Source organism: Gadus chalcogrammus, chromosome 12 (assembly GCF_026213295.1).
Source record: "Gadus chalcogrammus isolate NIFS_2021 chromosome 12, NIFS_Gcha_1.0, whole genome shotgun sequence".
NCBI lineage: Eukaryota > Metazoa > Chordata > Actinopteri > Gadiformes > Gadidae > Gadus > Gadus chalcogrammus.
In genome coordinates, this window is record NC_079423.1 from 12,862,751 (window position 1) to 12,870,801 (window position 8,051).

General features: G+C 48.1%; 1 pseudogene; it reads left to right on the forward strand.

The window, feature by feature from the left end:
• Positions 1–1,534: 1,534 nt before the first annotated feature.
• Positions 1,535–6,453, forward strand: LOC130393484 (guanine nucleotide-binding protein G(I)/G(S)/G(T) subunit beta-1-like; annotated as a pseudogene).
• Positions 6,454–8,051: the final 1,598 nt, after the last annotated feature.

An 8,051-nucleotide genomic window follows, 5' to 3' on the forward strand; every position in this document is an offset into this window, starting at 1 on the left:
GGCACTAATACAACCCCCCCCCCCTTCCCTCCTCTCCAAAACACACCAAACAACCCAAGTCCTGATGTTTGCACTAAAGACAATGGCGGTCACCCTAGTTTTGGGGTCTTCTCCTGAAAGATGCAGTTTGTAAGATTGACGTCCACCTTGGAATGTTCTGAAATTTATTCTCCCTCTTTCTACCTTGAAGACGGAGGTTGTCTTTTAAAGTGTGGTGAATCATTTGGACCATTATGTGGTTCATTTCCGCTCAAAAATCCCTGGAGCCTAAACCAATGGCCCCTCGGGTGGACTGGTGTCCTGAGTAATTACAAACTGCTTCTTCTGCTGAGGATGTTCCCAGCAAGCACTGAGAATTGATAAAAAATGTCATATTTTCTATCAACGTGTCCATCATGGGAGGTTAAGTAAAGCATGCAGTGCACTAGACACGGCTGCACAATCTCTAGTCTGCACCAAAGAACAGGATTATTTCAGTTTGATTGTGAATCTTAGATCCTTCAAAAAGAATGAGCTAATGCTTCTAGTTGTAAAGACCAAGGTTGTGGGAAAGGGAGTCCTTCAGAGGTTTAATTGCTGATTAATGATACAGCATTTCAGCGATTATGCATAGGTTAATTAGGCATCCTTGATCTGTCATCAAAAGTGTGTGTTGTGTGTGTGTGTGTGGTGTGTGTGTTTGTGGTGTGTGTGTGTGTGGGTGTGTGTGTGTGTGGTGTGTGTGTGTGTGTGTGTGTGTGTGTGTTGTGTGGTGTGTGTGTGCGCGTACGTGCAGGGCCGGCCCACAGGAGGCCCCTAAACAGCCTGTGTTTATTTTGTATACAGCGGTTGACATTTGAGCAAAGGAGACGCTCCCCTCTCCTCTCTTAGCTCTCTGGCTGCTGCAGATGGACGCGGAGCGCTGTAAGACTCACTTCCTGTCCCCGGGGACATGGAAACACGCAAGCCATCGGAGGAGAGGGGAGGGAGGGGGGAGGCAGGAAGAGAGAGACAGACAGACAGAGAGAGAGAGAGAGAGAGAGAGTAGAACAAAGGATAAAGGAGTTGCTAAATCGAATATCTTCTGCTACTGTCCTGCCCTGTGTGGCTTTGCAGTCCCGGAGCACGCACACACACACAGTGTCACACCCACACCTCCGTCACCGCCTTTTTAAACATAGCCTTGTTAAACATACCCCCCTTTCCCGGGCCTCCCTGTTTCTCTTCTGGCCGTCTTTATTTCCGTTCCCATTTTCTATTATAAGTCTTAGTTCCTGTTGTGTTGTTGTTGTTGTTTCTCTGCTCTCTTCTCTACCCCTTTTTATTGTTGCGCGCTACACTGCTGTTTATTTCATCCGTTTCCTGCCCCTTCCTCTCGGTTGGCTTCCTTCGCCCCACCTGCCTACCCCTCCCCCCTCCCCCCTCCCCCCTCCCCCCTCCCCCCTACCCCCTCCCCCCCCCCCCCCGACCCCTTTGGGACTGCAGAAGCTCGTCGCATAACCAGCCTGATGAATATTGCATGGGGTTTGGCACATTCAAAGGGGGAGCTCCCTGGATGCCTGTGGCACGAAAAGGCGTCCCCCGCCAGGAGAGGGAAGTGAGAGTCAAAGGCGGGAGAAGGGTGGGAGGATTAGGGAGGGAATGAGGCGGAAAATAGAAAAAAATAGCGCTATAGTTCCCGTCCCATGATAGAAAAAAGCAAACGATGATATGGTTTTAGGCACCCGAACACTCCACTTGTTCACTGAGCGGTTTTCCCGGCACCTGCCTCCCATTGCTTCCCTTTGTGCCGTAGATGCATGTGGTCATGGATTATTCTGCTGTGAGTGCTCTGCCACTGCCCTCCCGAAATGTTCTAAATAATAAATAATAGGGCCGTCTCTTTTTTTGTATTCTATCTGAGGTTACTGGTAAGTGCTCCCAGGATGGAAAGCTCATCATTGGGACAGCTACACAACAAACAAGGTGAGAGCCAGACTTGTATTCAGGAGATCACTGTTGACTTAAATAGTAATATACCTATGAGTTCATGGAGGGCAAACCCCCTCTCTGTGGCAGAAGGTGGGGTTATCAACCCTGGGTTAATCCCTCGTTTGTGTTGTATCGTACGAACTGCGGTTCCCATGCTTATGTATCATGGCACCACCACGGGTTTGGAACGGGAATTGTTGTCCTGCGTACCAAATCAATCAAATACATGCATTCTCAACTTGAGGGCAATCAGAACTAGTGACGCACTATGTTATCAAAAAGCCCCTGCCCACCCATGACTTCCCCCAATACGCCTCTTACTTTACCTTTTGTCATTTAGCAAATGCTTTCATCCAAAGCCAGGCTGACCACAATCAAAAGCATACAGTCAAAGCTGGAGCGAGTTCAAAACTCTCTTTATCTCTCTCTCCCCTCTCCCTCCCTCTCTCGCTCTCTCACTTGCTCTTTTTCCCTTTCTGTCTGTCCGTCTGTCTCTCTCTCTTTCTCTCTGTCTTTCTCTGTGTCTCTCTCTCTTTCTCTCTCTCTCTCTCTGTGTCTCTCTCTCTTTCTCATCTCTCTCTCTCTGTGTCTCTACTGTCTTCTCTGTCTCTCTGTCTTTCTCTTCTCTCTCTCTCTCTGCTGTCTTTCCTCTCTCTCTGTCTCTGTGTCTATCTGTCTCTCTCTGTCTCTCCCCCCCTCCCCCCCCCCCAGATGCACGCCATCCCGCTGCGTTCTTCCTGGGTGATGACGTGCGCCTACGCCCCCTCGGGAAACTATGTTGCGTGCGGAGGGCTGGACAACATCTGCGCCATCTACAGCCTGAAGACCGGGAGGGCAACGTGCGGGTCACCCGAGAGCTGCCCGGACACACGGTAGGCGGGGGCATTCGCTCAAACTAAAAGGTTAGGATTGGTTGGCAGCGTCACAGCCAGCAGTGCTCGCAGATAGCCCTGTACTGACGCTAGGCGTTGTGCCATTTTGGCCGCCTACTTTTGGATGATAGCAATCAACGAATGCGGTCGTATCGTTGGGTGGGGGGGCATTGTTCGCTCAATCTTCACAGTGAAATAAATAGCCGAGGTATACCTGCGCCCTGTTTATAGAGTGATGTCAGAACTGAAGATTTTGTGAAAAAATATCTCTGAATCTTTGTGCACTTCCTGCTTAGCTCTGTTCATCGGCGAGTGACGAGTGAGTCGTAAACCAGTTGGCCATGTCCTTTTCTATGGACCTGACACCTTGAATATCCGTTCTCCATATGCCTTGGCATAATGGCTGTGGTTTGGATTGTGATATTGAAGATAAGGTATTAATTGTTAATCAGAAGGAGACCTTGCTGTTAAATTATTAATATTTTATGTATAATTTAAATGAAACTTTTTTTGAAAATTTTATTCACAGTACTCTGAGTGTATTGCTTGTACTTGAATTAACCCCGCCCACCCCCTCCTCACCCCCCCTGGTGATGGGATGGTATATTGCTGATCTAGAATAACCATGAGTCCAGAGAAGCATGTTTTTTGGCTGAGTTTTAGTATTATTATTTCTAAGAGTTTTCACGAGATGAAATATGTTTGTGATTTTGAATGAATATATCATATTATGTTATTTTACAAATGTATTTACAAATGATATTGCCTTAATGAATAGCAGTGTTTGATAAAGAGCTTTTCTCTACATTTAAATGTTGGCCTGTGAAGCCCACTGTAACATTAGCATTAAAGCTATACAAATTAATTGACCTGACTTGACTGAGGAAGTTTCTTTTCTTGACTAAGCAGTTAATTTGGTATTTCTTCACACATGACATGAACTCACTAGCTGGTGTTTGCGTGACACTGTGTCTCCCTGCGTATTTCACACTTTCCTTTTAGACTTCCATGCACCTGAATGTGATATATTCCCTTGTTTTTGTACCGGCCGCAGAGCGAGACAAATGGAAACTGACAGTGTGCACAATAGCACCATCTAGTAGAAAGTGGTTGTAATGGCAGAGTGGCAACATCCAATAGCAAGTGGATTCCATATAATTTCGTTTTTGGGACGTAACTATTGTAAAACCTACCGAGAAAACGTAAAAATCCTAATACGTTTCGGGGATTCTTCTTATTTTTGTGTACCCATTCAAAATTGGTTTCTTGACCAGTACAACCGGGGACTCCTGTTGGCACCTGGCCAGCGTGGCATGAGCAGTTGTGGCTTACTCTGACAATGCGCTCCCCCCTTTTTCTGCATCTAGGGTACCTGTCCTGCTGCCGTTTCCCTGGATGACAACCAGATTGTGACCAGCTCTGGAGACACCACCTGGTGAGTCCACCTCCTGCTCCTCCTCCATCTCCTGCATTCTCTCTCTCCATCTGTCTCTCTGTGTCTCTCTGTCTCTGTCTCTCCGTCTCTCTGTCTCTCTCTCTGTCTCGCTGTCTGTCTCTGTCTCTCTCGTCCATCTGTCTCTCTGTGTCTCTCTGTCTCTGTCTCTCCGTCTCTCTGTCTCTCTCTCTGTCTCACTCTCTGTCTCGCTGTCTGTCTCTGTCTCTCTCTCTTTCTGTCTCTTTGTCTCTGTCTCTGTGTCTCTATTTCTTTCGTGCAACACCCCCATATCTAGCTGACCCTTGGGCCTTATTTTCCCCTCCCATGTCTTGTGCAGTGCATTGTGGGACATCGAGACGGGCCAGCAGGCGACCGTCTTCACGGGCCACACGGGGGACGTGATGAGCCTGTCCCTGAGCCCCGACTTCAGGACCTTCGTGTCGGGGGCGTGCGACGCGTCCTCCAAGCTGTGGGACGTCCGGGAGGAACGGCATGTGCAGGCAGTCCTTCACCGGCCACGTGTCCGACATCAACGCCGTCTGCGTGAGTCAGCCCAGAGTTCAGGGGGGGTTTAAGGGCCCGGCGGAAGATAGCCATGGTGTTGCGATGGTACGCTTCACCTCATTGGGACGCCTTCATCCAAAGAGTCTGGCTAACAATGAGCAAAGCACCCAATCAACACTGGAGTTACAGAAATCAGTTTTTAAAAAGAGAGTAAAGAGAAACTGAATTGGACCATAAAATGGTCGGATTTTAGGCAAGCATGTGGTAGTTAATCAGGTATCCAAAGGAAAAGAGTACTCATGGACATTTGAGAGTGATATATATATATGGTCCAGGGTGTTTAATATCTAAACGTGATACTTTGCATTCAAGTTCCAAAAGCCCAGTAGTGCCTTTTACTGATCTGATCTGATTGGTCCTCCTCCTCCCATCCCCCTCCCTCTCCCCATAGTTCTTCCCCAACGGGAACGCCTTCTGCACGGGCTCGGACGACGCCACCTGCCGGCTGTTTGACCTGCGCGCCGACCAGGAGCTGATGATGTACAGCCACGACAACATCATCTGCGGCATCACCTCCGTGGCCTTCTCCAAGAGCGGCCGCCTGCTGCTCGCCGGCTACGACGACTTCAACTGCAACGTGTGGGACACGCTGAAGGCGGAGCGCGCAGGTCGGTGGACGTCTTTGTGTGTCTCTGTGTGTGTCTCTGTGTGGGTCGCTGTCTCTGTGGCTCTGTCTCTGTGTGTGGTCTCTTTTCTCTGTCTGTGGGTCTCTGTGTGGGTCTCTGTGACTCTGTCTCTCTGTGTGTGTCTCTTTCTCTCTGTCTCTTTCTCTGTCTGTGGGTCTCTGTGACTCTGTCTCTCTGTGTGTGGTCTCTTTCTCTCTGTCTCTTTCTCTGTATGTGGGTCTCTGTGACTCTGTCTCTGTGTGTGTCTCTTTCTCTGTGTGGTTTCTGTGTGGGTCGCTGTCTCTGTGTCGATGTCTCTGTGTGGGTCCTGTCTCTGTGGTGTCTCTTTCCTCTCTGTCTCTTTCTCTCTCTGTGCCTGTCTGTCTGTGTGTCTGTGTGAAAATCAGGTTTAGGGTGAGTTATCCTAGTATGTAGGTCAGGCATTCTGTTGGTTTAGTAGTAGGAGTGGGGGGGAGAGAGGAGGGAGTCAACAGCCTCACTGATGTTTTTTAAGGTATCCTATTGGTTTGGTTGAGTGAATTTTTGCTAATTTCTCTGGGATTGGAAGCCAATCTACAATCTTAGTGTGCATGTCCAATCCAAAGGACTGTATCAAAGGCTTAATAAACAATACAAACGGGAGAATCTCGGCACAGTCGATTCTCTCGATTATTCAGATTTTTTTGGGGGGCGTTTGTAATGACAACCCCTACGTAGCTCCGTTGATCTGCATCACCGTTAAAGTGTGTGTGTGTGTGTGGTGTGTGTGTGTGTGTGTGTGGTGTTGTGTGTGGTGTGTGTGTGTGTGGGTGTGTGTGTGTGTGTGTGTGTGTGTGTGTGTGTGTGTGTGTGTGTGTGTCCCAGGTGTGTTGGCCGACACGACAACAGGGTGAGCTGTTTAGGTGTGACCGACGACGGCATGGCGGTGGCCACCGGCTCCTGGGACAGTTTCCTCCTCCGAATCTGGGAACTGAGACCGGAAAACAAAGAAGAAAACACACATCCATTCTCTCTTCCTCGCCTGTAAATCGCTCCATCCCGACCCCCCCCCCCCACCCCCCCCCCCACCACCCTTTCCCCCCCCCCAACCACCCCTGCCCTGTCCTCGCACCCCCTCCCCCCCCACCCACACCCCTCAGAGGTGAACACTGTGTGAAGTCTAGTTGTCCCACTTAAACCCCCCCCCCCTCCACCCTCTGAAGCACCCCTCTCAGCCTGTGCGCTCCTGCCCACAAACTCTTTCCACCTTTTCCAATTGACTTCTCTTTTGTGTGTTTTTTTCTTTTTTTAAACCACACTTAAAAACACCCTCACAATTTCAGTAGTGGCCCAGCGAGCGAGAGAGAGAGAGAGAGAGAGAGAGAGAGAGAGAGAGAGAGAGAGAGAGAGAGAGAGAGGAGGGTGAAACGTAGAAAAGTAGAAAGGGTTGCAGAAAGATGTGGGGCAAAAAGTGAATGGTTTACGATGAGCTGTGTTACCGTGGTTACCGTCAGACTAGAGGGCAGTGTGTGTGTGTGTGTGCGTCCAATGTAAATATATATATATAAATACAGTATATATATGTATCTCATTATGTGTGTGTATATATGCATCATATATGCACATATAATGTGTATGTATATGATTTTGTAGTTTATTTCCAGCCCTATCAAGTTTTGTTTTGTTTTTTTGTGCGGGAAGGGGAGTCGCTTCACAGTTTATTTCTTTTTCAATGTAAATATTATTCCCAGTACCACACCTGATCATACCAAACCTGTCTTTAATGGTGGCTGTGTTTGTTTAACGCCTCTAATGGGGACCAGTCGCTCGGGAGCCTGGTACATTAAAGCACCATGGGTCTATACGAAAAGTATTTCAGAATGATGTTGTAAATCTGACACTTTGGGACTTTCCGAAAGCGTGTTTTCTCAGAAGAGCGCCTGGCGAGCTATGGCTTAAACAAAGCAGGAACAATTAGAATCCGGTTTGTAGAACTTCTTTGAATTTAAGTGTTTTATTTTTGTTATTATTTCCATACACTATTGTGTACATGTTCATGCATGCATGTGTCCGTGTGCGTATGTGTGTGTGTATGTGTGTATGTGTGCGTGTGACGGTAACCGGTACTGGTCCTACACACACACCCCCTTTAACTAAAAGTATTGTTATGATGGATGATAGCTGTGATTGTAATGCTTTTCTTTTTTTTATTTACATAACTGACCGACGTTTTAGGACAGGTGTCGGTTTTCCTTTTTCCCGACAGCGTGGAAACGCAACTCTCCAGAGCCAACAGCCGCCGTTTATCTTATGAGTAATCGTTTTCTAGTCGGGTACAACAAAAGTACAACAAAAAGTAGTGAAGCTGGTCGACTTGTAGGCTGCAGTCTGTGGAGTACTCCTGTATTTTAGCAACGGTACTATAATGGCGCTGAATATCGGGCCTCAAATCATAGACACAGGGATTTCCAAATGTTCTAGTGGCCTTTCGGTCACCCACTGCTCAACAGGACTGGGTGACTCCCCGGATTGCTCTAGAAAAAGGGGCGGTACTTGTTGTCCAGGCCCACACACACGGGCCCTTTAAGATACAAGAGCCAATCAGGTCTCACAAGGGTCTGGGTTTCTTCCAACATGTCGACCATA